Raw genomic sequence first — 24100 nt, forward strand, 5'->3', positions numbered from 1 at the left:
GTGAGCCGTGGTGGCCCAGTGGTTAGAATGCAGTATTGCAGGCTACCTCTGCTGACTGCTGGCTGTTTGCAATTTGGCAGTTCGAGTCTCACTGGATCAAGGTTGACTCAGACTTCCATCCTTCCAAGGTCGGTAAAATAAGGTGCCAGATTGTTGGGGGCAATATGCTGACTCTGTAAACCACTTAGAGAGGACTGTAAAGCACTGTGAAGCAGTATATAAGTCTAAGTGCTATTGCTATTACAAAAATGTGCTGCATAAAACAATTAAAGATAATATTCTTCCAAAATCCTTTTTTGACCGTAACCCACTGACCTTATATCTTAAATTTGTATCCCAGTCTTTCAAATGGGGATTAAATGAGCCTGTTTTGCAGAGATTTGTTTGTTAAAGAACGTAAACAAGTATTCCAAGATTATTTTAACAATAATCTGGGCAAAAGAACCAAATTGAGAACTGTTTGGGATGCTTGTAAAGGCTGTGTTATGAGGATATATTATGCAATATAATATATTAATCAAGAAGAAGACTGAGAAAAATCCAAACAGTGTTACATGAAATTAAACTGAAGGAAAGAAAATTTCAGAAACTACCAGATCTTAACATACGTAACCAGGGTGCTATTCAGCAGATTCTGACGGGTTCTGGAGAACCGGTAACAGAAATTTTGAATAGTTCAGAGAACTGGAAAATACCACCTCTGGCTGGCCCCAGAGGTGGGGTGGGAATGGAGATTTTGCAATATCCTTCCCCCAGGAGTGGAGAGGGAATGGGGATTTTGCAATATCCTTCCCCTGGAGTGGGGTGGGAATGGAGATTTTGCAGTATCCTTCCCCTGCCACACCCACCAAACCACGCCCACAGAACCAGTAGTAAAAAAAAAAAATGAATTCCACCACTGTACTTAACCAATTAAAATTATTGCAACAACAAATATTCTTGTTGACTGTTTCAGATATTGAAAAAAAATGAAATACACAAAACACTTTTTGAACATGCAAATAAACCTGACAGATGGTTGGAACATAAATTACAAAAACAGAAGGGAAAGAGAATGATAATTAAATAGGAAGGAAGGAAGACCTACCTGGGTAATAAAGAAATCCAAAGACACTTTTGGATTATACTGATCTATATAACAAAGATAAAGTTCCATTAGAATGTACTGATAACTACATATCGACTCAAAATCTCCATAATTTATCAGAAAATTACAAGCAAATTTTAAACAGTCCAATAACAACTTTTGAAATAACAGAAGCAATGAACAGAGCTAAGATAGGTGAAGTACCAGGACCTGATGGTTTATCGAGTAGATTCTATGAAAGTTTTGAAGATCAATTACTTCTGATGAAGTTGCAAAGGAGTATCCTATACAAAATGACTAAAAAAATGACTAACGCACTGTAAGCCGCCCTGAGTCTCCGGAGAAGGGCGGCATATAAATCAAATAAAAAAAATAAAAAATAAAAAATAAAAAAAGCTTTGAATTCATAATAATATATTTGTTGCAGTCTCTTTAAACCTCTCTCTTACCTGGTATCAACATTTGTGAAATGCAAAGCAGTACAAGGATGGAATACCATAACAAGAATTGCCTTTGCCAGAAGATTGAATAGATAAGGCCGAAATACTCACAGTGTATGGAACTAGTGTATGGAACTGTTTTGTTTAGAACATTACAGCTAGTCCTTGACTTACAACCACAACTGAGGCCAAAATTTCTCTTATTAAGCGAGACATTTGTTAATGTCCAAATTTGATACAATTTGTTAAGTGAGTTGTGCCCCATTCGATGACCTTTCTTGCCACAGCTGTTAAGTGAATCACTGCAATTGTTAAGTTAGTAACACAGTTGTTAAGTGAATTTTGCTTCTCCATTGACTTTACTTATGAGAAGGTCGCAAAAGGGAATCACATTTTCAGGTCCCTCCATAGTTGTTCAATTGAGTTCAAGTCAGGGCTCTGTCTGGGCCACTCTAGAACATTTCATTTTCATTTTTCATTTTATTTAATTTGTATACCGCCCTACTCCCGAAGGACTCAGGGCAGTGAACAGACACAGAATAAAACACATAGAATACAAAAATTAAGAACAAAAGTAAAATCGAATTAAATCAATTTAGCCCAAGACAAATTTAAAACCCCAGGTTAAGAACAAATTAAAATTTACATTAAAATTTACATTAAAAAAAGAATGGGAAGGGTTAGGCCAGACCAGCCTGGTGAAATAAAAAGGTCTTAAGAGCGCGGTGGAAGGTGCGTAGATCTGGAATCCTCCGTATCTCCAGGGGGAGCTCGTTCCAGATAGTAGGTGCTCCCACAGAGAAGGTTCTCCCCCTGGGGGCCGCCAGCCGACATTGTTTGGCCGACGGCACCCAGAGGAGTCCCTCTCTGTGAGAGCGTACCGGTTGGTGGGAGGCCGTTTGCGGCAGCAGGCGGTCCGGTAAATAACCAGGCCCTAAGCCCTGGAGCGCTCTAAAGGTGGTAACCAAAAACTTGAAGCGCACCCGGAAGACCACCAGGAGCCAGTGCAGCTCGCGCAGGAAAGGTATTACATGGGAGCGCCATGTCACTCCCATAACCACCCACGTGGCCGCACTCTGCGCCAGTTGGAGCCTCCGGGTGCTCTTCAAGGGGAGCCCCATGTATGTTGGGGAGCCCCAACATTCACAGTTGTCCCTAAGTACCTACAGTATGTTAGATAATATCCAGTTTGAAATTGAAGAGAAAGAATATCTAGAAAATGTCTATGCTTAACAAAGCTAATTTTTTGAAGAGGATAATGTTTAAAAGTTATTTTTTTAAATAATTCTAATAATTTTCATAAACGTATATTAAAATGGGCACTGGAGCATTTGCTTTGAGTCTTTTTTCACTTGCTTGAAAAAGACCTAAAGCTGATAAAGAAGGGAGAATTAGTTTTGAGAATTAGTTTCGGAAGGATGGAAGGATGAATCAATCTTGAGCCGGTCAAGATCAAACTCTGTGGGCAGAGAAAGCCTGAAATATTGTATTCTAACCACTGTGCCACCATGGCTCTGTAGAAAAATATTCAAATATATGCTAATGTATACCTCAACAATGAATCAAGATTGGATCAAGTCATATCTAACACAGCTCAGTTTACTGCTCATAGATAAAATGCTGATAGTCTTAAAAGCAAATTTAAGAGCAAACATACAAGCCATATCTTAAAATAATGATACAATTTGTTTTCTAAACTGCATTCAAGGCGAACTTTTATATAACTGACATTCCTAGTTTTTGCCTGGGAAAAAATACATAACTGTAGTTTTATAAAGTAGTTCAAGAAATTTAAATATAGAGGAAAATAAGGAGAAATTGATAATATATAAGTAAAACAAAAGATTGTGTCAAAATATAGAGAAGTACTTTCTTCTGTATTAAAACCTTAGGCTTCCTAACAAAAATGAGAAATCTGGGTCTCTAATTATTGGAGCCAAGACTGCCGATCATAGAAGCTTTCTATTATATATACATTTTTCTGAACATTTTAACAAGATACAAATGCTTTTTAATATTGTTATTTGTGTTAAAATAATAAGTAAACACTTTATAAAGTATTCATAATTCTGTAATCTTACTGTCTAAAATCAGATTGTCAAAGGTATTTATAGAAGAGTTTGTCTCCAAAATATAAATTATAGAAACATAATATAAATTTTAATAAATTTAAATAGTATTGTTGCTAATTTTATTTCATTCTTACATTCAATGTTTTAAATTTCCACATGGGGGAGCTATAAGATCTGATTTAAATTCTTTCTATAACTACCACAAATCTCAATACTATGGTCCAAATGTGTGTTTATTATTAGCTTTGTTAAAATACGGTACAGGAAAATCTGCAGGACCCTACACTCACTTATTCTGAAAGAGCATTTAACAAGTCAGTATAACGAGTAACAGCATAACAGCTAAAACGATGCAACTTTTAGTAAACTAGGGACTACTTATGTTGTCATGGTATACTATATAGTAAGCCGCCTTGCTATATTTAAGGCTACTAAATGTCTTTTACCCTCTTTAATTTAGCAAACCTTTTCTTTTGCTTCTACTACATCATGCAGAGCCAGTGATCAAGTTTGCGTGAATTTTTTTTTATTTAAAATAAGATCTAAATTCCTTATAAATACATTTATCCATAAAATTGTCAATAAAGCACTTCTTTTCCTCAATAAGCTAGATCTTTAAAAGAAAGGACCAGTATAGTAGTCCATAATTCTAGCTCATTTTTAATTTTTTTTGTATGCAAAGTGGGAAGCCAACCCTTAGCATGCAAGTCAAGCCAGGCGCAGGTTTCAAAACCTGTTGCTACCGGTTCGCTCATGGGTGTGCTTGCGCTTGTGCGATGCTTCTGCGCATGCACAGAAGCATCCGGGTGGGTGCCCACAGGAGCTTGAATGTCGAGAGTGGCGGGCTCTGCGTCTCCATTGGTGCGCAAGAGGCTGGAGCGTTGCGGGGAGGATGCGCGTAGCCAGCGGGAAGGTGAAGCTCGCGATCCCGACGCCCTTTCCCCAACGGCTTCTGGCTTCTTGACCTTCTTCCGCATCTCTTTTTCCTCTCCTCAGCTCTTCCTCTTCGGGGAGCGGTCCAATTGCAAGTCCATCCCCGCCTCCCTCTTGCTGTGGATCGAGTACCCCGACAAGAGGCTGCCCAACCTGCTGGCTATGAGACTATGCAGGAGGTGCTGCAGAAAGAGCAGCGAGCCTTTAAGACAGTGGTTCTCAACCTGTGGGTCACGACCCCTTTCACAGGGGTCGCCTAAGACCATCGGAAAACACATATTTTCAATGGTTTTAGGAATAATTTTATGGTTGGGGGTCACCACAACATGAGGAACTGTATTAAGGGATCGCAGCATTAGGAAGGTTGAAAACCACTGTTTTAAGAGGTTTTCACACAGCAGTAGTTGCTAGTTGCTTGGAGTTTCTGGTCCCATTGCCTTATGTTCTTTTTTGCATCTTCCTACCGCAGCCATAAATGCCCGATAGCATGAAAGAGCCACTTCTTTTAAGAACAAAAGAAACTCCCACCTTCTAATTGTGTACATACAATAAACTATAATTGCCCAAATCATAATCATACTCCTGTGTAATTGTTTTCAAAATGTGTTGTTTGGAGCTGTGTATAATGTAACTTTGATCTTTTAATTACGTCTTTAGTTATTCATTTCTAATAGGATATCCAGTCTGGCTAACCTTTTATGTGTAGGTTTTGTGTCCATTTGGGCACTGGAGTCAAGTTGTTCAGTTTGGGTTTTGTTCCAAGTAAAAACAAATGTGGGAGCCACAGTGGGAGATAACAATACCCCAAGTTTTATTAAGCGGGAGTTATTTTGCAACTTGGCATTTAAAAAGGCAAACTTTACTTTAAACCCTTTGCTTTCACAGAAATTATGACAGGACGGGCAAAAAAACCTCAAGAATATCTTGACAGTGTCTTTCCCCGAATCCTCTGCAGAATTATATGTGCTTAAGGCCTCTTAATGTCCATGAATTGGTATAAATTAAGCTGCAATCTCATGCACGCTTCTGTGGGAAAGTGCAATGCACTTTATGGGCCTGGCTGCTGTCAACATACACTGAGTTGCATTGGAAGCTTGTTTATAGCCCCATCTTGGCAAACCTATGGCACGCGTACCAGAGGTGGCACACAGAACCCTCTCTGTGGGCATGTGCACCATCGCCAGCTGTTCCGGTTTCTGGTGCTCCAGCACGCACGAAGACCAGCTAGCCCTGTGATGGCGAACCTATGGCACGTGTGCCACAGGTGGCACGCAGAGCCATATCGATGGGCACGCAAGCGTTGCCCTAGTTCAGTTCAGGCGTGCATGTGCGCACCAGCCAGCTGATTTTCAGGCCTTCCAGGGCCACCGAAAGTCAGCAAACTATCTGTTTCTGGCTTCCAGAAGGCCTCCGGGGGGTTGGGGAAGGCTGTTTTCGGCCTCCCCAGGCTCCTAGAAAGGCTCTGGAGCCTGGAAGGGCAAAAAATGGGTCTAATGTGCCCACCATGCCATCGCGTGCCAAAAGCATGGGAGAGTGTGAGGGGGGGTCACACACACGTGCGGGGGGCACATTGAATTATGGGTGTGGGCACGCACACGCGCAACCCCCCGCGCTCCCCCACTTTTGGCACGTGACGGCAAAAAGGTTAGCCATCACTGGTATAAATATTTATTAATCATTTACACACAGTATTTTATACAAAACTTAGTACTAATTGTTTGAAATTAGTAGAACCGTGCCGACTGCCAGCAGTTCGATCTTGGCTGGCTCAAGGTTGACTCAGCCTTCCATTCTTCCGAGGTTGTTAAATTAGTATCCAGATTGTTGGGGGCAATATGATGAGTAAACCACTTAGAAAGGATTGTAAAGCACTGTGAAGCAGTAAATAAGTCTTAACTGTTATTGCTGTTGCTAAATTGAAGTACTCTGTTTTGTGCTTCACAAATTAAAGGTTTCTGTAGCCTAACTGTAAAGTAAGTAGTGGTTATTTGGGAAAAAAAAGTTGTAAAATATTACTTTAACAAACCATGTAAATAATCCAAATAAACCTTATATTCTTGTATATAAACTTTACATCATAGGTCTTTGGTTATTCAGGTTTTCTCCCGCGTAAAATTGGAAGTGTCTTGGTGACGTTTCGACAAAGTCTCATTCGTCATCTTCAGGCTGGTGTTTTCAGCTTCGTGCTTCTAAGAGCAATGTGTGATCACAGCTGTTTCTTCCTTTTAACTGCCAGTGGGGGTGTGAACTGATTGGGTGGGAGCTTGGCTGTGTTCTGATTGGGTAGAGGTGTGTTCTGATTGGTTGGGGGTATGTCTGTGCACTGATTGGCTGGGGATGTGTTCTGTTTAGGTGGGGGCTTGGTTGTGCTCAGGTTACATCTTTACATACTTTACATCAGTTTACACTTTGTCGTGTTTTTGTCTTTAGGTTTTGTGAAAACATCTCTGAAATCCATAGGATCCATTTTTATTGTATCTTTTTTTTAATCTTTATAATGAAAGACATAGGAGAAATTCACTAGCTCTTGGGTTAATTAGTCAGTTAATTAGTGTTGTATATGCAATTGAAATGTTGTCATCTATGTTTCACATTCAACTGACACCTTGGATAGTCTTAGAAAATCAGATTTATTAAGTGTTTTATTAATTTGGAGATTTAATTAATTTTATTAATTTGGAGATTACCGGTTTTTCACCCATAAAGTATACTTAATAATTTATGTGTGAAAAACCGGTAATCTCCAAATTAGAACTTAACTAGGCCATTAAACAGTCATTCACATAATATATAGTAGTTTATTCCTAGTTAGGTGGCAGTGAATTTTTGATGTATACTAAATTATTATGCTATAATTTAAACAATGATTGATGATAATGTGCCTCAATAAAATCCTGCATCATCTAATAATCAGGAAGAGACTGGAAAGCCACTTGTGAGAAATGGTATACGGCCATGATGGCGAACCTATGGCACGTGTGCCACAGGTGGCACGTGGAACCATATCTGTGGGCACGTGAGTGTTGCCCTAGCTTAGCTCCAGCATGCATGTGCGTGTCAGCCACCTAATTTTCAGCCCTTCCAGGCCCACTGAAAGTCAGGAAATGGGCTATTTCCAGCTTCCGGAGGGCCTCCGGGGGCATGGGGAAGGCAGTTTTCGACCACCCCGGGCTCCTAGAAAGCCTCTGGAGCCTGGGGAGGGCGAAAAACGGGCCTAATGTGCTCACCGTGCCATCGCATGCCAAAAGCATGGGGGAGAGTGAGCGGGGGGTCACACCAGGAGTGGGTTCTAAATTTTTTTACTACTGGTTCTGTGGGCGTGGCTTATTTTGTGGGTGTGGCTTGGAGGTCATGTGACTGCATGGCTAGCTGGTCAGAGTCATTTCTGGAAGGTCCTCGCACTTACGACCAGTCCTCGCACTTATGACCTGATTAATTTGTTTGCTTTTAACACTGATCAGCTGTAGGACGGCCCTTTGAAGCCCCGTGGCAAGAGTTTAAACAGTTTTTTTTCCCTCTAGTCATCAGCTGGGACTCAGGAGGCAGCAATAGATTGGGGGTGGGACCAAATAAAAGGTAAGAATAACGTGGGTGGGTGGGTGGGTGGGAGGGCGGGGGGGAGAACCGGTTCGGTGACATCGTATCGTCACTGCTACCAGCTCGGCCGAACCGGACCGAACCGGGAGGAACCCACCACTGGGTCACACACATGTGCGGGGGGGACATTGAATTATGGGTGTGGGCACGCACACGCGCAACCCCCCCGCGCCCCCACTTTTGGCATGTGACGGCAAAAAGGTTAGCCATCACTGGAATAGGGTCTCCTGCTTGAGCAAGGGGTTGGACTAGATGACCTACAAGGTCCCTTCCAACTCTGTTATTCTGTAATAGCATACTTTGCCCAAATATGAATTTTAATTTGGATCCTATAAAAAAGCATAGAATTACTTTGGCATAAGATTATTAAAGAAGGTAAGATCTGAGTGAGGAAGCCCCAAATGCTGGATAGGTCTCAGACTTTTAATAGATTTTTGGCCTGTCAAGGAAAGGCAAGAGAATTCTGACTACACTATTTTCCACAGCTATTCTTTGTTTAGTCTGGCATACAAAAGTAAATTTTGCACTCCAGATTTTTCATAGTTCGGTGCAAAGTGTCCTTTTTTATTTTTAAAACTGTGTTTATGTTTTTGGAATACATGTTTTTTGGTGGCTGGTCCATGAAATTGTCTTGTAAGCAATATGGAAGCAGTTTACTGCTGCTTTCTTCAAAGATTTTTTCCTTTTAATTTGCCAGGTTTTATATGCTGGCATAGAAAAATGGCAACCATTTAAGGGCAGATTTTTCATACACACTTTCTTAGTAACAGTTTATTGTGACCATACCATGTGCCAGAGAATCAGTATTCTGGTTGTCCCATCCCAGTTCTGTTGCAACAATTTGAAGGAGAAAACAGATAAAATTTAGACTTCAAGAGCACTGATGGAAAGAACTTAGTTTAAAATGCTTTGGGCAGTTTTTTTTTTTTTAACATTTTGTGCATTATTATTTTCCTTCCATCTTTTTTCCTGTGATGAACAACTGCATATTTTTCTTTCTTATGGTAGTATTTCAGCTACTCTGCAGATGGATCCCCCCCACCATTTTTTTCTAGGAAGAAAGAATGAAATAACTTTCACACAGGGTCAGTGATCAGTGATCTGTTAATCATTTAAGGGCATTCCAGTGTAGAGGAAGGTTTGGCACTTCGTGGACCCCAAATCCAATACTTTCCTTGTTCCTGATCTCAAAGTACACACATTATGCCCTTTGACCCGAGGAATGCAATCACCAAAGATTTTTATTCAAGATTCCAACTCTTAGAAAGACCTTTTTGCACAGAGGTGTAAATATATACATAATTCCCTGCTTCAAATGTCTGTATCCAGGTGCATGAATAAAACAAATGGGAAAGCCAGGCAACGCTGGAAGCAAAGCAAACCCTGCTCCTTTCTACAAGCAGTGAAAGATTGATGCTCAAATCACATTCCTTGATGGATTCCAGGGCTGGAGTGCAGGAAATCCCAGCTCTCCATAAGAACATTGGCATGAAATGTGATATCCCTTGAAAGTGGTCCCAATACAAATATTTAAACATCTACCCATTAGCCCTCTCTAGTACATCTCCAGGGCCACGCTGAAAGCAACTGGTGGGAAGGTAAGCACAGCTGAAGTAAAAACCCTATTCCTGTGGTTTTTTTCAGTTTCCGCTCACATTGCAAGCAACAGGAATGTCTTTTTAAAATCTTTTTGAGAAAGGTTTAAGCCATAGTAAAATGCAACTAATCCAACAATATCTTCTATCTATATAGCCGCTATGCTGCCTATGGGAGCAGCATCTCTTAGACCAGGGGTTGGCAACCTTCAACACTCAAAGAGCCACAAAGGTCCTAACCGGAAGCCCCCCATTCAATTCTGGAGCTGACCGGAAGTCCTGTTCCCCCACCATAGAGTCTCCTCCTAGCGCAGCATCCTTTTTCATTTTACCAACCGGCAACGGAGCTGCAGCAGAGGGATGAAAGAGCCACATGCGGCTCCAGAGCCGCGGGTTGCCGACCCCTGTCTTAGACGTTCAAAGGGCAGAACAGTCCTTTCTGAGCCCAGTACATAGTTCTACCACACTCCTCTTAGTATTTAGAGCTTCTGAATTCCTCTACTAATAGTTTATGTAGTACTTCATCTTATTAATCACTTTATTGATTTATATATGGTGAGAAGCTTCCCTGAGGCTCTAGCCCTGAACATGATGTTCTCCTAATTTATTAACTAATAACCACAACAAAGAATGAAATTGGTTTGAAGAAGCCAATCATGGCTCCAATAAGTTTAAGGAGTTCTGCCTTGTCACCCACCTTCACCTATTTCCAGTTTACCACTTTCTTTTTTCAACAAATCTACCCATTTTGTGGATTTTTAAAAAAATAATGATTATTTAAATCATCTTTACTTTCACTACAGATGCCATATTTAGTATGTTGTTTTATAAGATTTCCTATTCTTTTTTAGAACTCCTTCAGGATTAAAAAAAATTACCTTCCTTAGAATTCATGAGAAACCATCCTTCTGAATTTTACGAGGCTGGTCTGATGCTTTTCTGTTCTTCTCCTTTGAATATCACGAATTCAAGAATAACTCAGAAATTTCCCTCCAAATGTCACATGTACTTCCTAATCATTTCTTTTTTGTTGGTGAAAATCCTATCCAGGATAGCAGCCTCCCTTATTCCTCCTTCCACTTACTGACAAATAAAGTTGCCAGAAAGAGAACAATCTGTTATTGACTCTTGGAAGAGTTAGATTCCCAGCAGATGTCAAAATAATTGGACACCTACATTAATAGTATTTCATGTCTCAGGAAAGGACTGGTCATCTGACATTGAAAGACATCGCTGGTATCTTTTTCTTGCCTAGGCAGTTTACAATAAGTTTTTAAGGTATTTTGTTTCTCCCATTTTTCACTTTTGTTTCTCATTTTATAACCAAACACTTTTAAAATGATTTCTGTGCTCCAATTCTTGAATGTCCGTAGATGGACGGACGGACGGATGGATAAATAGATTACATTATAATATGGTTACCTTTTTTCTTGGATCTGTTTCTTTTCGGTGTGTCTAGTTTAATGAAAAGAAGGACTAGGAGAGACATGATAGCAGTGTCCCAATATCTCAGGGGCTGCCACAAAGAAACTATTCTCCAAAGCACCTGAGGTTAGAACAAGAAGCAATGGGTGGATCTAATCAAGGAGAGAAGCAACTTAGAATTAAGGAGAAATTTCCTGACAGAACAATTAATCAGTGGAACAACTTGCCTCCAGAGGTTTGAATGCTTACACTGGAAGCTTTTAAGAAGATGCTGGATAACCATTTATCTGAAGTGGTGTAGGGTTTCCTGCCTAAGCAGGGGGTTGGACTAGAAGACCTCCAAGGTCCCTTCCAACTCTGTTATTCTATTCTATTCTATTTTGAAGCCATTCAGTCCTAGCTACCAATCATGATTATCTTCCCATCAAATTTTTACTAATGCTGATCAAAGCCTATTTGTCTTTCTGAGTAAAAATGTCTAGTCCATCTTATTTACGTGCTATGTATGGATGTAGAAATATTTAAGGTCTTCTGGCTTTTTTGTTTTAGCACTGCAAACTGAATCCCCAGCTTCCAAACACTTCCTTCTCAGTTTATATAAACAGTAGCTTGTCTCTCAGGAGTCCTTTCTGAAGATAACACATTTCATTGTCACTGAATACATCAACATAGCCAGAGGTTGACTTCTGGAATCTTGTTTATTTTGTTTTTATTTGTGAACCATGGTCCTCAAATAGAAAAAAAATGAGGAGCAAAACTATTTGTGATTCCAGTTTCTTCATCTTATTGCTCAAGGTATCTTAGCTTCCACAAGTTCTTACAATATCTCTTTTGGTTATGTAATTCATTCTCATATGAATGAAAAGGGTAGAAAAATGGTGTTTGAATAATCTATTTAACCCCCCTCCTACCACCAAAACACACCTTTCCCAAGATGCTTCCTGGAGTTCTCTAGATTCATGGGAATCTACTTATTTTCCATAGTTCTATAAAAATGTTTCCCGATGAGGCTGTGAAACATCCTCTAGCAAAGAGAAACAGATACTGGATCCAGAGCTCTAATCATACTGATCCTCTTCTGATAATCTTGTTTCTATACATCTGTTTGTTTTCTCTGTTTCCTTGCTTTGTGATCTGCCTATTTGCAAAGTCTAATATAAAACTGCTTAAAAATATCTTAATAAACCTTTCCCCTTCCTTCCTTCCTTCCTTCCTTCCTTCCTTCCTTCCTTCCTTTCTTCCTTCCATCCATCCACCCACCCACCCATCCTCTCATCCACCATCAATTTCTTTAAAATAAATATTATCTAAAAGTGATTTGTTGGTGGGTAAAGAATCTAAGAAGAATCAGGAGTAAGTATGCTGAGCTAACAGTTTTTGGAAGTGCTGAAAATTACAGTCTAATTCCTCTGTAGAACATTAGTTTGGGGAAGACTGAAAAAGAAAAATCACAGATAATTCTTTTCATACTGATAGTCTGCTCATTTCATGAATTCCCAATGTAACACAAATGTCCTTTTCCATTATTTGTAAGCATTTAAAAATTGTTCTATCACATAATATTATTTGAGACCTGCTTAATGCCTTTATACTTTGAGAACTGTGAACATTTTGCTTTATGGTTTCCATTTCGAAGAGAATAAATCAGCATTAATAACTAAGCTAAAGGGCTGCAACAGTGAGCGATAGGCTGCATCACTTGTTTGAGACAACCTGCTCCATCAAAGGCAGTGATGCCATGTGGGGAGAAGTCTAATTAATCACATCTAGCAAGATATGGGCCTTGGTGTTTAAATAACTATGAAAGAATTCTTTTTAGCAATTTAAATTATGCAGTCTGATCGGGGGATGGCTCTCTAACTCCAAAAAGGTAGTCTATCAAAATGTCATTTGCTAGAATATGTATAGTCAAGCTATTACAGTTAATGCTGTTCGTGTAGTTAGAGATTTTGCTTAATGATTAATTAGATGAGGTCTGAGTTAATCACGGCTGATTACTCTTCTACCTGCCACTTGGACATCTTTATGCCTGATTAAAGTACCTTTCAATATATTTTTTTATATTGTTCCCATTCTAATAGGTCATGAAAAAAGATATTGGAACGATCGGATTACTGCAAAAGAGAGGAATATAGTAATAATACTAATACTAATAATAAAGTACTAATAATGATTGATAATGAAGTGCCTAGAAGAAACAGGAGTCAGTAGAAATATCAGAAGCATTGTGCAAAGATCAATGGCATGATGGAGGACAGCTGCTGGTGAATAGTGAGAGACTGGGAGAGGTTAATATCAAGAGAGGAATATTTCAAGGTGACTCATTATAACTACTACTGTTTGTCATTGCATTGATTCCCTTGTCAATAATACTGAACAAGTCAGGCCATAGCTATCCAACAGGTGGCAGGCTAGCCTTCCTCCTATACAGGGTTGGGTTCTAAATTTTTTTACTACCGGTTCTATGGGCGTGGCTTATTTTGTGGGTGTGGCTTGGAGGTCATGTGACTGGGTGGGTGTGGCTAGCTGGTCATGTGACCGGGTGGCCATGGCTATGTTTATAGGGACTACTCAGAGGGCTGAAAAAAGTCATTTCTAACAGGTCCTCGCACTTTTGACTGGTCCTTACATTTATAACCATCCTCATATTTATGCCCGTGCAGCATTCTTAACAACCATGTCACTCATTTCGCAACTGCTTCTCTTCACCTTTGAAGCCCCGCGGCAAGAGTTTAAACAGTTTTTTTCCCTCTAGCCATCAGCTGAGACTCAGGAGGCAGCAATAAATTGGGGGTGGGGCCAAATAAAAGGTAAGAATAACCCGGGGGAGTGGGTGGGGGAGGGCGGGCGGGGCGGGGCGGGGCAGAACCGGTCATACTTCAGAACGTCATATCGTCACCGCTACCGGCTCGGCCGAACTGGGCCGAACCGGGAGGAACCCACCACTGCTCCTATGTATGAATGATCTGATGCTGAAGAAATATTTTTATCCTTTCTATAATTATATATGGAATCATCCACACTTATATTTTAAAAGTGGATTTTGTAGCAAAATGGGTGTATCACATGGTTTTATTTACTGTAGGATAGGAGTTATCTCATGTCTCTCCTAAAGATAATGTCAACAGAATTTATTTGTTCAGGTTTCAGGTCAGGGTGTGTTATATTAATAGAAAAAAAATATCCACAAACATCTTCTGAGACTTCAGCGCAAACTAAAATATGCCACATGCAAAATTTTCCCCTTGTGTCAGCTATAATTTCATCAGTTTAACTTCATGACTTGTATTTTAATTAAATGAAAGGCAAAGTTTAGACAAAGAAATTTAAAAAATCAAGGAGAAATAGGATTATGTATAATCCAATTGAAACATCATTAAATGCATAAATTAAAGACTTCATTTTGCACCCACCCTGCCAAATCCTCGAAGTACATATCTGGGCTCAGATCTCTCCAGGAGCCTAAAGCAATATATTTGTATTTGTGTTCATGCATGCTTGATTTGTAATAAGAAAGGGAGAAAATAGCTGCTGATAATTTAATTAGTCAGAATGAATTAAAACCAAAAGCAAACTAAAAATTTAAACCATAGTATAAACTCTTTCTATGATTATCTTTGCTTTTTTCTACCGTTTCCCTGAAAATAAGACCTCCCCAGATAATAAGTCCAATCAGGCTTTTGAGCGCATGTGCTAAAATAATTCCCCCTGAAAATAAGCCCTCTCCGAAAATATTTAAATGTGTGCGCAGCTGGTCCACGCCATTTCCTCTGATTAGGGTTAGGGAGACAGAGCTGGAAATCAGGTAAGATGGCAAGAGGAGCCTCATCTTGCTCCACATGCCCAAAATAATAAGACCTCCTCGAAAATAAGGCAAAGTGCTTATTTCGGGGTTCAAAAAATATAAGACAGGGTCTTATTTTCGGGGAAACACAGTATTTGTGTCTTAATATTTAAGTGTTTGAACTTTAGGGAACTTTTGTATTGTAGAATGAGAAACTGGCTTCTTTATTGTCACTTCAGAATTGGCAGAATTAAAGAAATCAGTCTGGACTGAATGTGACCAACACCCAAATTAAACAGAGTTTTATTGCACTAGATCTAAACTTTTATTACATTCTAGGCTGAGTATTTTTAGAATTTTTAATAAAGTGGTTAACTGCGTCTTCAGTAGAATGTTTCATTTTCTCATAACGATAAATCCAATAAAAAGATCACACTACCCAATTAAGGCTTTTAATTTAGTCAGAAAAAGACACATGACTATTTAACCAAAACTTCTCCTTAAGTCAGATTTTGATCTGGAGAAAGTTACAGCAAATATTGTCCATTCATAGATAGCTACCATTCAAAGTTAACAGTGGCACTGAAAAAGTGGACGTGTAACCAATCCTAAAATTCTCGCCATTGGAACACCTCTGTGGTCATTCGTTCATGATCCAGGTGTGTGGGACACACACAGTCACGTGATTATCATTTGTGACCTGCCCTTCCAGCTTCTCACAAGCAAAATCAATGGAGAAGCTGGCAGGGAAGGTCACTGGCTCCTGCTTTTTCTTCCACCAGCAGCCCCAATTCTCCCAGGTCCTCTCCTGACTTTTGTGCTTCCTGCATATGCCCTTCCAGGCCTCCTCCCAGTTTCCCATGCAATGGTATGTAAGAAAGACCTTGAGATCTGGAGTAAAGAAATGCTGCTTAGGAATGCTCAGACAAGAGAGGGTATGCTCCATAGCTGCAATATGGGTTGAAAACATGTTCAGGAGAGACACTCCAGACCTTCTCAGCCTGTAAAGAAGACAGCAGGAGGTTTGTACTTCCAGATTTGTAAGCTCTATTAAGGTAAAGTAGAGGTAAAGGTTCCCCTCGCACATATGTGCTAGTCGTTCCCAACTCTAGGGGGTGGTGCTCATCTCCGTTTCAAAGCTGAAAAGCCAGTGCTGTCCGAAGACTTCTTTGTGGTTATTTGGCCAGCATGAAATGGCGCATGAAACGCTGTTACCTTCCCACCAAAGGCGGTCCCTATTTTTCTACTTCCATTTTTTACCTGCTTTCGAACTGCTAGGTTGGCAGAAGCTGGGACAAGTAACGGGAGCTCACCCCGTTACACGGCACTAGGGATTCGAACCGCTGAACTGCCAACCTTTCTGATCAACAAGCTCAGCGTCTTCGCACCCGAGCCGCCGCATCCCTCTCTATTAAGGTAGTCTTACAATAAAGTAGAATTCTTGTTGGTCTACCTGAGAAGGCTAATATCCAAGCTTGCATGTAGTCCTATGTTCTCTCCTGGTCTTCCCTACTTTTTGTGGCACACCTGCTGTGGTACCTCTGTGCTCCTCACCTGAGATTCCTGCCTTGAGGTTGTGATTGGGATTCCCAGGGCTGTTATCATTATGCAATGTGGTTATGTGACAATGCGCTTTCTGACCACATTGCTTGTTTAGTGACCGCAATCCCACTGCCATTGTAAACAGAGGACTACCTGTAAATCTTGCTATCAAATTCAGTTTCTTTCAGTTCTTGTTGTTATGATCTGGTTCTAGCCTTTTTTTTAAAAAAAGAAGGAAACGATCTTAGTTGCTAAAACATTAGAAAACTTAAAAATGGTTGTTTGAAGCTCTCTAAGAGAATATTTCAATAGGTTAATGTAGCATTTTTGATTCATGCTCAAATTAAATTACTTTGGTAGAATGGTGTATTCTTATATTAGTTATATGTGCAAAGCAGAAAGACAAAGGGAGAATTATTTATATGTTTTTAGAGAATTTCCTGAGACTACAAATGTAGTTTGTGTCAAACCAAATTTCATACACTTACAAATTAGTCTAATCACCCTACCTTTATTTATCAGTGTTTTAAAATGAGGCCTATTTTTGGAAAAACGTAAAACCAAGAGGATATTATAATAAAATATTTGCAAGAAATACTAGCAAATAATATTAATTTTAAATTAGTACAGGATGGGGAATGCTTAGAAGTTAAGCATTAAACACACAATTTGTCTATAGTGAAAATATATGCCTACAAAAATGTGAGAAGCCGAATCTTGGAAATATATATTTATTTCAGGAAGAAGGCACATGAAATTTGCAACAGCTTCTGCAGATCTGCTTTATTATACTGCATTGTGTTTGTTTCTTGTTTAATATTATGACCTGCCCAAGGATGTTTTGGGGTAGAGTGATGCCTGACTCTTAATAAATAAATAAGTGTGTTGGTAATCCATTTTTAACTTTCCCTGCCTGCATTATGAATAGGATTTGCTGCAGTCTATTATTGTGAGTTAAGTCTAGTTTACAAGGAAAAAGTAAAGTATAAACTATACATAGCATTTACTAGGAAATCACACTCAGTGTGGAACAAATTTGCCTCTCCAATCCCTTATCTTTATGGATTCTGCTGAACAGGATTTCACCCTTAGGTTGACATATTCATTTTTCAATCTTTGCTAATTAAATTAAGCAATTCTTCCTTTGAAGAATGGTACAAAATATGGAATATAGTGCCTGATCTCGGCAGTCTATACAAGGTGAAATTACAGGTAGTCCTTGTTTTGCGACTGCAATAGGATCCTGTGACTTGGCTGAAGTTGTCTCTAAGTGAAAAATCACAGAACTGTGACTGTGTTTATAATTTTGTCTCATCTTTCCTTTTGCTTTACAGTCTTAGAAAGGTATGATTCTGAACAGCCGAGTGAGCCAAAATGGCAACAAAGGTTCCTAGAACTTGATTCACAAAGAAGCTGGGTAAAAAGACAAATCTTATAGCCCCATGATGATGAACCTATGGCATGCGTGCCAGAGGTGGCACGCAGCGCCCTCTCTGATAGCACGTTAGCTGTCGATTGGGGTGCGTTCTACTTACTGTTACTACTGTTGTGGCTCCAACCCCCGAGCCCATCTTATCGGAGGGAGAAGGCTCCGAACATGAAGGATGGAGCCGGCCAGGCCTCCCTCTCCAGGCCCCTCCTCTCTGGCTGTGCCTCAGGTGTCTGCCGAGGGAGAGGAGATTGGCCAGGAGCCAGGTGTCTCTGATGACAGCGATGACGGTGATACGTCGTTCCTGGATCCACGCCAACGAAGGCGAGATAAACGTTTGCAGCAGATGAGGAGGCGTGCCAGGGATTAAGCTGAGTCACTGGACCACACCCCACAGGCTATATAAGAGAGTGTGGTGGCCATTTAGACTCTGTGACGGACAAAGCTAACTTCTGGCTAGTCACTTTGTACAACGCCTGAATCTGCTGAAGGTTTCTGTTTGAGCTGGACTGTTTTGAAAACTGTGTGTATTTGTTGGTGTTTATCTGGTGGATCTCCCTCTTCTTGAAGTAAAGCACTTGGCAGACGGTTATCGTATTGCTGCCAAGTTCCTGATAACGAACCTTGTGTGTGCCAAGTAATTCTTTAATCCCTGGCTGGCTGTTTGTGTGTGTGTGGGGACGGGGATAGAACAACTACCAGTTCGCAATGGGGCAAGCATGCACAGAAGCATTTTCATGATGTCAGGGTCAGTGGACGGATCCTCCCGCCGGTTTTACTACCAGTTCTATAGAACTGGTGCGAACCGGGGGCAACCCACCACTGCTTTCGACCCAGTTCACCTCCGCTGCGAATGTGCACATGCTTCCCGCCAGCCAGTTGGTCTTTGGGTCTCTGCCGTGCATGCATGGGGGGGACAGGTTGTGTGTGTGGGCCGCACATGCATGTGAGGGGGCAGGGTACATGTGGGGGGCTGTGTGCATGCATGGGGGTGGGTGTTGTGGCCCCCCAGTGGCCTGCGCAGATTGTGGCTGATCCCGACGATGAGGAGGCTGGTGTGGTGTCGCGCCAGCAGCCGGACCAGCCGGCGCTCGCTTCGGACAGCGAGGAGGCTGAAGAGGATGTGGTGCCAGAGGCAGAGACTCAGCCAGGGCCTTCAGAACCTCCAAAGGCTCCTTCAAGTGGAGAGAGCGAAGTGGAGGAGCCTCTTCTCAATGCTCGAGCACGCAGGGCTGCCAAAAGGCAGGAGTGGCTACTCAGGAGGAGGAGGTCTCCTCGAGAGTAAGGCTTGAGGATAATTGGCCACTCTCTTAGCCTATTTAAGTCACACGCCATTAGTAAGTTTCTTGCTAGAAACAACTTGTAATTATCATCAGAGCATTTTTGGAAAAGTCTTATCGTATCTTGCTTTCTGGGCTGGTTGCCAACTTTTGCCGGACTTTGGTTTATTCTTGCTACTTAATAAATTTGATAAGGACCGTTGGTGTGTGTCTATATCCTCGGGAATTCAGAGCTGGGGCAGAACAGTGGGGCACATGTGCGGGGGCCGCATGCACATTGCATTTTGGGGATTCAGGTGCGCGCACTTTGGGCACTCGGTCCAGAAAAGGTTAGCCATCACAGCCCTTCATTTTTATTTCCCTGCCTGTTGGAATGCTCATCCCTGCTATGGGATAAACAGCAGGATGAGAATTAAAGTTTGTATTTACAGTCACTGGAAAGGAAGGGATTGCAAGAAAGAAAGCAGGCACCCACCCAGATATACACATTGAAAGAAGTGCACTAGCACCACCTATTTGCCTAGCATGCAAACAGAGCTGTGAGCTATGAGCTACACAGGAGGCAACCAAAACCCTTTACTGTGGAACTGATTAAGGTCTTGTCAGTGTCAGGCAGCACTGCCAGCTGGCCAGAGGGTTGTAATCCATTAGTTAAAGGTCACAGAACTAAACCTGTTAACTTGCAGTTAGCACTGCACTATGGAGAAAAGCAGCTCAGAAAGAGATCGCTTGCTTCGGCAATTTCTCCACTCTGCAAGGATGGTTGGCGGACGGAGGGAAAACAAACAGATCAAGGACAGGACAATGCCCACTTTAACGGGCTGTAACGGCAAACATGTGACTGGGAGAGATGCTACAAAGGTTGTAAATCACAAAATTATTGTGACTGCAAACCAAGGCAGTCGCTAAACAAGGACTAGCTGTATAATGCTTCATTCCTGTTACTCCCTACAAAGAGTACACTTTTACAAGAGGACTCTGAAATCTTGCTGAAATGACACGAGACACTTCTAATGTGGTTCCAGATCAGGGGTGGGTTCTATTTACCTTTGCTACCGGTTCGCAACGGGGCCGCGCGCATGCGCAGAAGCATTCTGATGATGTCGGGGTCGGTGGGCGGAGCCTCCCGCTGGTTTTACTACCGGTTCTATAGAACCGGTGCGAATCGGGGGCAACCCACCATTGTTCCAGATCCTTGTTGTGGCCCCGCCCTCTGAGCCTATCTCATCGGAGGAAGAAAGCTCCAAACATGAGGAAGAGGAGTCAGCCAGGCCTCCCTCTCCAGGCCCCTCCCCTCTGGCACTGTCTCAGGTGCCGGCCAAGGGAGAGGAGATTAGCCAGGAGCCAGGTGTCTCGGATGAGAGTGAAGGAGAGCTGTCATTCCTGGATGCACGCCAACGAAGGCGTGATAAACAGTTGCAGCAGTTAAGGAGGCGTGCTAGGGATTAGAACTGAGTCACTGGACCACACCCCAGAGACTATATAAAAGAGGGTGGTGGCTGGTAAAACTCCGTGATGAACAAAAAAGAACTTTGGCTAGTCACTTGAACAACGTCTGAAGCTGCCGAAAGAAATATTGTTTTGTTGGACTATTTGCAATGCGTATGTAATTTTGTGTTATCTGTTGCAGTAAAAGCTCTTGGCAGACGGTGATTATATTGCTGCCAAGTTTGAGATAATGACCTGTGTCCGTGCCAAGTACTTTCTTAACCCTCGGCTGGCTGTGTTTGTGTGTGTGTGTGGACGGGGACAGATCAATCCTATAGATAACAGGATCCATCCTAAACAGATTTTACAACTTCTCTGCTTGAGCTAGAGGAGTATGTTTAATCTGAAATCTTTAGAAGATGAATCTTTGCTTGATTCAAAACTTACTTATATGGACTGGCTGTTCCCTCAGGCCTTAGATTGAGATGAATGGATGGGCCTGTGAATGTTTGAAAGTAGTGAAGAAAAAAAATCCCAGACTATGAGTGAGTAAGCCATTCCATGGGGGAATGAGTTTTTAAGACTGGCTTGCTATGTTTAAAGAGTGCTTTGACATAAGAGGAAGGGAAAGTGGTTGGAGAAGAAGAACTATTGTACAGATAGTTCTCAACTTACAACAGTTCATTTAGTGACTGTTCAAAGTTACAATGGAACTGAAAAAAGTGACTTATGACCAGTGATGAAATCCAAATTTTTTTGCTATCGGTTCTGTGGGCGTGATTTGGTGGGCGTGGCATGGGAAGGATAGTGCAAAATCTCCTTTCCCACCCCACTCTGGGGCCAGCCAGAGGTGATATTTGGCAGTTCTCCAAACTACTCAAAATTTCTGCAACCGTTTCTCTGACTGCTCAAAATTTCCGCTACCGGTTCTTCAGAACCTGTAAGAACCTGCTGGATTTTACCCCTGCTTATGACCATTTTTCACAATTACAACCATTGCAGTATCCCCATGGTCATGTGATTTACATTCAGCTGCTTGACAACTGACTCACATATATGATGGTTGCAGTGTCCTGGTGTCATGTAGTCCCCTTTTGCAACTTTCTGACAAGCAAATTCAATGGGGAAGGCAGATTCACTAGTACTAACTTAAGAACTTAAAATTCACTTAACAAATGTGGTGAGAAAAGTCATAAAATGGGGCAAAACTCGCTTAATAAATTTCTCACCTAGGCACATAAATTTTGGGCTCAATTGTGGTCGTAAGTCGAGGACTATCTGTAATGGCAGACAATAGCAGTTGGAAAAAACCAACCAAAGGCAAGGAAACTGCTTTTAAATGTTGCCAAATGCCAGAAGTAATTGCGAATGGACCAGCCTAAAGATTTACTGGATAAATAAGTAGACTTAACAATTTTGAGCAGGTAAACTTTGAACTTTAGACAACTAGGGAGGGTAGGCTTCACCTGAAAAATTGCACAGTTAAGATAATGAATTTTGACACCCAGTCAATCGTGAAACTGCCCAAGAGGCAGTCATTGAAAGGAAGGAATTGTGATAGGTAATTAAATCTGTATTCCATCTCTGCAAAGATTAGGAATGAAATTGAATAGTTTAAGTCACGGGTGTCAAACTCACTGCATCACGTTGCTGTCACGTGACATTTTGTGACTTTTTCCCATCTGTGGAGCTGGGCTGGGTGTGGCCTACCCATGACGCATCTTGCCTGCAGGCCACCAGTGTGAGACCCCTGGTTTAAGTCTTCCAGTAGCTGTAAGTCAGTTCCCAATGTTATTGTGATGCAATACGATCGTATGTTTCCTGATCATGCCCCCAGCAGGCTTCAGAATTGTTTGTGTGTGTTGTACTTGGAGTAATTGAGAAGAAAGGAGAATTATCTTTTCTAGAATTTAGATCTATCCTCTTTCAAAATGAAGCCACAGTGATAGGGACTTTGCTTGTAGAATGTCAGAATGAGCTGCCTAATTAGAAGCTATATTCACACATTCTAAATAGCAGAGAAACTTTTGTTCCTTCTGGGGTTATATCAGGGGTGAAATGCTACCTGTTCGCACCAGTTCACCCAGTAGTAAAAAAAGGCTACCAGTTTGTCCAGACCGGTATTTCTGATGATCAGCTGTGCCGCGTGATTTATATTCGCTAGAAAGCAGGAAATCCTGCTTTCTAGCGAATCTAAATTGCGCGGCACAACTGTTCTCCCCTCCCTGTTCTACTTACCTTCTTAAGCCTCCTTTTTCTGCGCGAAGCCTGTGTTTGGCACGTACCGCGCATGGGTGGGCAGCAAACCAGTGAAGGATTTCACCACTGGGTTGTATAATACTTTGTTAATTGTTTCTATCCTGGAGATGACACAACTTTCTTTGAATGCAAGTAAGCATCACCCTTGGTCAAAGAATAAAAAGTGATACTGACATGTTAATCATGTTTAGCTAATTGAATAGGATCATCATGATTCAGATTGAAACTAACAATTAACATGATGGGTACAGCAATTGTTGGACTATGCCCAGGTTGCTTGTTTATGAATTATGCTGGGAATAAAGGCGAATTCTCCAAAGCTGAGCTTCTTATTCTTCAGTGCTGAGTGACCTTGTGAACAAATTATAAGAACAAGAGAAATGATGTCAGTGGAGAAATTGACATATAAAAAGAGAGAGCACTTGGGATTGGAGGAATAACACACCTTCAATCAAATATTTAGAAATCCTGTGAAATGATGGAAATCCCCCTCAGAACAGTGCAGTAGAAGTGTTTATTCTATAGAAGTGCGAAGACGAAAAAAAAATGAGGCACAAGTTTGATGCCGTCCCCTGAACAAATAAATAAAATAAACCTCCCAAATAAATCTAGAAGTGGAAAATTATATCTCCTGTAGTTTCAGCATCAAATATATGTGGAGAGAATTGGGATTTGCAATGGTTAAGATACAAAACAATCCATTTCAAGGCAGTTAATATGAAAGTATCAGAATTAGTTTCCAGTGGGAAGACTATATTTTCTGTCTCTCTGTGTAGGTTTACAAAATCCAGCTTCTGCAGATAGAAGAATTGTAGTCGCTTGTGAATCTTTATTCATCATTGTAGATGAAGTAATACTGGGAAATGTCGAGTCCTGGAATCCACATTTTTGAAACTGCATGGGAAGGATGCACTGGATGCAGAAAAAAACAAACAAACCACATTTTAAAAAAATGTATATAATAATCATTCCCTTTGATAGCATTTTGATGTTAGAAATGGTCATTCAATTAATTTCAATTTAATTACTATGACTTCCTCTTCTTCATAGAATCCGAGGACTCATAATTCCATAAAAGTGCTAAGGGTAAGATAATTTACATTTTTTCCCCTGCAGCATAAGTATTCTATGCTTTGAGACAAAAGGTTTCCCTAACATTTTTAAACAGCTTCAAAGGTGAAAGGTGGTGAAGATTCTTAGGAAAAGAATGAAAATTAATATTCTAACTT

The 24100-nt window shown here is 41.0% G+C and overlaps 1 protein-coding gene and 1 non-coding gene across 4 annotated transcripts in view; both read right to left on the minus strand.

Moving 5' to 3' along the window:
• Nucleotides 1-3988: 3988 nt before the first annotated feature.
• Nucleotides 3989-4115, minus strand: LOC117662167 (small nucleolar RNA SNORA66). Its single transcript, XR_004590305.2, has one exon. It is a non-coding gene; the product is annotated as a small nucleolar RNA SNORA66 (small nucleolar RNA).
• Nucleotides 4116-23371: 19256 nt separating this feature from the next.
• NDST4 (N-deacetylase and N-sulfotransferase 4) overlaps nt 23372-24100 on the minus strand; it is a 160853-nt gene continuing 160124 nt past the window's right edge. For all 3 annotated transcript variants that reach the window (XM_034411404.3, XM_034411406.3, XM_034411405.3), the window contains one exon: nt 23372-23783. The gene's annotated coding sequence lies outside the window, so the exon portion shown is untranslated. The remainder of the gene's footprint in view (nt 23784-24100) is intronic.

Source organism: Pantherophis guttatus, chromosome 8 (assembly GCF_059756535.1).
Source record: "Pantherophis guttatus breed Tessera chromosome 8, ASM5975653v1, whole genome shotgun sequence".
NCBI lineage: Eukaryota > Metazoa > Chordata > Lepidosauria > Squamata > Colubridae > Pantherophis > Pantherophis guttatus.